We start from the raw sequence: 5,954 nt of genomic DNA, 5'->3' as shown, positions 1-5,954 counted from the left end.
ATAATATGGCAAAGTATGAAGCATTGGTTTTGGGTTGAGAAGTCTTGAAGAATTTAGGTGCTAAAAAAATCTTTGTTTTTGGTGATTATGAATTGGTCAATAAACAAGTTAACAACACCTATCAAACCAAGGATGTTAGAATGAGAGCATACAGAAATTTGATTCTTGAATTACTTGAAATTTTTGAAGAATATAATTTCACCATCAAGCCTAGAGAACAAAACAGCGTTGCAGATTCTTTGGTTGTTTCAGCAAGTCTATTTACAATTCCAATTCATTCCAGCAATAAATATGAAGTTGAAATTAGGCATAGGCCTACTATACCTGATAACATAACAAACTGGCAAGTGTTTGATAATGATCAGCAAGTCAGAAATTTTCTAGAATTGAAAGAAGAATTTGAATCTATTCAAGTTGACCAGCAAAACATCTTTTCTGAAACAAAAGCCAATACTGAAGTTTTCCAGCTCAAAAACAATTGTATTGCAAAGGGACTGATTCCTCTTGAGAAGTCATTTGACCAGAATGATGTGAAAAAAAACCCTAAAATAAAATATAATGATGAGGAGGTTGAAACTTATAATCTTGGTACTGCAGAAAATCCAAAGAATGTCAAGTTATCCAAATTTATTTCTCTTGAGGAAAAACAAAAATATTTAGATTTGATGAAGAAATACATAGATATTTTTGCATGGAGTTATGCTGATTTAAAAAGCTATGATCCAAATGTTATTCAACATACAATACCAATAAAAGAAAATGAAAAACCTTTCAAGCGAAAACTAAGAAGGATAAATTCATTGCTTTTTCCATTGATTGAAAAGAAGATCAAAAAGTTTTTTGAAACAAATATTATATTGCCATTGATATTTTCCAAGTAGTTGGCTAACTTGGTGCTTGTGAGAAAGAAGAATGGGGAAATTAGGATATGCATTGATTTCAGGAACTTGAATAAATCTTCATTAAAAGATAATTATCCACTTCCCAAAATGGATTATATATTGCAGAACATTGTAGGATCACAAAGGATGTCAATGCTAGATGGTTTCTTGGGATATAATCAGATATTGGTACATTGTGATGACCAAGAGAAGACAAATTTTACCACACCCTGGGGAACATTTATGTATGCAAAGATGCCTTTTGGACTTATGAATGTAGGGGCAACTTTTCAAAGAGGTTTGGACATTGCATTTTCAGGTGAGATAAACAGGTTTGTAGTGGTATATTTAGATGACATCGTTGTGTTTTCTAAAAAAAAAAAATCTCAAGCACTTGGAGAGAGTCTTTCAAAAATGCAGAAAATTTGGTATTTCTTTAAACCCTACTAAGAGTATGTTTGCTTTGACAAAGGGAAAGTTGTTGGGTCATATTATATCAAAGGAAGGAATTAAGATTGATCCAAGTAGGGCTTCTGCTATCCAAAAAATTGGTCTACCCAGAAATAGAAAAGAAATCCAATCTTTTTTAGGCAAAGTGAATTTTGTGAGAAGATTTGTTCCTAACTTTGCAGAAATTGTGAAACACATCACAAAGATTCTTAGGAAATATTGTGATATTAAATGGACAACAGAGGCTAAACATTCATTTGAAGAAATAAAAAAGGCTCTTACTCAAGGTCCAGTCCTCATAAATCCTGATTTTTCAGAGTATTTTATGGTTTTTACTTTTGCTTCAGAACACACAATTGTTGGAGTATTGTTGCAAAAAGGAAAACAAGGTTATGAAAGACCTATTTCAATTTTCAGTAGAACACTTGGAAACTCTAAATTGAAATATAACATCATGGAGAAGCAAGCTTATGCTTTGGCGAAATCTCTTAAATATTTAAGGGTGTATGTTATTCATTTACACATTGTTACTTATGTACCTAATGTTGTAGTAAAAGACATATTAACTCAAGTTGATCCAGATGGTAAAAGGAGTAAATGGATTGCTACTCTGTTGGAGTATGGTTTGGAAATTAGGCCTACTAAATTGGTAAAAGGACAGGGATTGGGAAAGTTGATGACTCAATCAAATTTTGACTGTCTAGATATTAATTTTGTAGCATAAATTCAAATACAATAGAAGATGAAGAGTTTATCCCTGTTGAAGAAAAGTTTACATTGTGGGATTGGTATAAAGATGTTATCTTTGTACTACAAAATCACAGAGCTCTTCCTGAACTACCAAAATCAAAATCCAGATTTTTCAAGTTGAAATCAGTGAGATATTATATTTTGAATAAATGTTTGTATTGGAAAGATTTAGGTGGAATACTTCTTAACTGTCTATTGGAAGATGAGGCTGAAAAGGTGATTGAAGAGTTTCATAAAGGTGATTGTGGAGGACATCATTACTGGAGAGAAGTAAATAAGATACTTAGAGCAGGATTTTATTGGCCTTCAATGTTCAGAGATGTATACAAAAAGGTTGTTGCTTGTCATGAATGTCAAATATTTGAAGGAAAAAGGAAATTACTCTCATTGCCTTTGAAACCTGTTTTTGTGGAAACCCCTTTCCAACAGTGGGGGTTAGATTTTATTGGTGAAATACATCCTACATATTCAGGCAAACATCGGTGGATCTTAACAGCCACTGATTACTTCAAAAAGTGGATTGAAGCAATTCCCACAAGACAAGCTAAAGATGCAGTCATTATTCAATTTCCAGACAATAACATCATGTCAAGGTTTGGCTACCCCATAAAGCTCATCACTGACAATGTTCAGGCTTTCAAATCGAAAAGGTTGGTAAGTTTTTGTAACCAATATAATATCACTCTTGGTCATTCTACAGCTTGTTACCCCCAAGGTAATGGCTTAGTTGAATCATCGAACAAAAGCCGACTCAGAATCATCAAAAATATTTTGCAGGAAAATAAAGTTCATGGAATTTAAAGCTTAAATTTGCTCTATGGGCTGATAGAATTTGTACTAAAATATCTATAGGAGTTTCTCCTTATGAATTAGTTTATGGAACTGAAGTTGCTTTCCCTAGTTCTCTTGGAGTTCCAGTCATGAAATTGTTGCAAGGACTAGAAGAAGAACCAAATGCTATCCAAAGGAGGATCAACCAACTAATTTGTCTTTAGGAAAAAAGAGAAGAAGTTTACAGCAATCATCAACAATCCCAGAATAGAATTAAAAATACTTTTGCAAAAAAGATCAAAGAAGAAAATTTTAGTCCTCAAGATGTAGTTTTGAAGTGGGAGGCTAAGATTGAAGATAAAGGAAAACACGACAAGTTTGAGAATCTCTGGAAGGGGTCGTATAAGATTTCAGCCTATCATGGAAATAATACATTTATATTGCAAGAGATGGATGGTCAACTATATGCAGGAGGACCTGTTAATGGCAGGTTTCTCAAACATTATATCTCTTGATCCAGTTGGAAGAAACACCATTGTATATATTCCATTTTTCTATTTTTCTCATTTGTAGGTGTGGATGATATATTTGACAAGTTTGAGCCTGAAGTGAAGGCCATAAAAACTTGGAGATTATGTCATCAATTTTCAGTTTTCAATAAGGCAACTGGTCTACTGGTTCTTTACTGCACCACAGGGGTGCAACATCCCCATTGGAGCCATTATTATCCATGATAACCCCTAGAAATAATTTTTAGTTTGATTAATCATTTTCATCTATCTGGTGCTTTTCTGAAAGAGGTTGTTATGCTTTGAAAATTAGAGATTAAAGGAGGAAGATTCGGTCTAGTTTAAATTGTTTTGGAGAAATTCCCATATTCTCTAAAACCCATTTCTTTCACAAACCCCATTTTTCCTTTGTTTTTTAAACTCTAGCCACTGTGACCCATTTTTTAACTCTAGCCGATCCCTTTGTATATCCAACTCTAGTTTTTTTTCCCATTCCCTTTTGAAATGTTTTAAGACATTCAGAAATCATGTTGAAACCCTTTTTAAGTGTTGAGACCCACAAACCATAATCTCTATCGGCCCCTTCCCTTTTTGTGATACATATCTGCCTGTCTCCCATTTTATCTTTTGCGATTGCGATATCACATAGTGTAAAGTTCCCCGTTGATTGCCATATCCAAGTCCTATCACCACTCCTTCTCATTGATTGAGATAAAATCCCTCTACCTATATCGCATATCGCAAAGTTCCACGTTGATTTCCATATCGCAATCAGGGATCGCACAAATCATAAATACCTCCTTCGTCGAACTCCCTTCCAACTTGCGATTGCGATGGAACGGAAAAGTTATGCATTATTGTTTTGAGAAATTTCAAGTCCTGCATATTGGGAAATCACCATAAAACAGTGTTAAAGCCCATTTTCCCTTTTCGATGGCGATATGCAAGTCCTGGTTCCAAATGCGATATTTTATCTATCATGCTTTATTGAAGTTTCGCGTCTGGACAATCGGCAAGCACTATGAAATATGGTAAAAAGGCCCTCTCCTTTATTTTGATTGCGATACCAATAAGCCTGGATCAACGACCATTAAAACATTTATTTTGCTTTTGCTCAGTGGGATGGCAAGGGTATTTTTCAGTGTATATCCAGTAGCACGGTCATCAAACATAATGCAGAGAAAAGAGGATAGCAAGACACAAAGGACGGTGAAGACACTTTCAAACACGTTTTAATCAGAAAACAACACGTCTACCAGCAAGACAAACAACATTGCTCATTTGAAGGCCCAGAAATAGCACAACAAGATTCGAAAGGCCAGATGTTCTAAATTTCCACAAATACAATGCCAACACTACAAACAGTTGCAATTTTCCTAAATTATTGTAACAATTAGATAAATTATGTTTAGATGTGACTCCTATTTGTATTTAAACTCTGTTAAAACAAAAAATCCCTATGAAAACTTTGTTAGTTAGAAGAAAAGTAGGAACAGGTCTCTAGAATAGTGAATCGAATTTGGCCCAGGTGGCAAGATATGTAAAGAGATCTTTTCTCTATAAATAAGTAGATTTTCGACTCTGAGAAGGATTGGATGGAGAATGTGAAGAACTAACCTTCTGTAATATTTTGATCTTTTAATAGAAAATCTGTAGCAACTTTGTTTTTGTACCTGAGATTCATGTCATGGATTTTATGGGTTTTTATCATATTGTTTCAAGTTTTACATAGTATCTTGATTACTTGGAAATCTTGTCAAACTGCACCAATTTCCTTCATTTACTATATATGACTATGGGTGTTCATTTGTATCAGTTTCAAAGCCATAGATGCCTCAACTTCCATTAAACACTTTTGTTGATCATAATTTGTTTTAATTTGACTCCATGCCCAATGGTGGCAGTCATCACATTTTTATTCACCTACAAAATCACAAAAAGAGATCAGAGTTAGTCATCTAAATTTTGAGTTTATTACAGTCATTTTATAAATATTTTGAGAGGGCCCTCTTAGATTGGACGGACTAAATTCCAGTTCAAGTGGTCTGAAATAGTTACACTTAGTTGGAGGTTAACATAGCCCAACTTGTTCTAGCCTAGCGATAAAATTATAGAAGCTCAATAATCGTTTTTCGACCGTTACCTGATTATTCATGGACAAGGCAAGCCAGAAAAACAAATAAACACTTGATGTGCACGAGGAATGTGGAGAAAAACACACTTTAGGCTACAATCGTAGGCACAACATTATTTGATCTTGACTAGTTGCATGCATAGGCCTGCTTCCGAGTGACCAGAGCCTCTTAGATGCATGCACAGGCTTGTCTCCATCCAACTACGACAGAGGATAAGAAAACTCAAACCAATTCAAGCTAGATCTCTACCAAACTTCTTGGACACCTTCATCAACTCCAAAATGCACCTCCAATCCTATGTGACAATTTTGCAACTAATGACATAGGCCAAAAACTTCTGCAACAAGTCAATGACATGAAAGCTCTAGTCTACCAAACTCCTCATCATGACCAACACCTCCAGCTCCTCAAGCAATAATAAAAACTTGTCCAAACAACTCCAACACCTGTAGCAATAT

Source organism: Pinus tabuliformis, chromosome 2_1 (assembly GCF_031772625.1).
Source record: "Pinus tabuliformis cultivar Carrire ecotype Pingquan chromosome 2_1, CPIR1, whole genome shotgun sequence".
NCBI classification, from domain to species: Eukaryota; Viridiplantae; Streptophyta; class Pinopsida; order Pinales; family Pinaceae; genus Pinus; species Pinus tabuliformis.
This window is presented reverse-complemented; position numbering follows the sequence as displayed.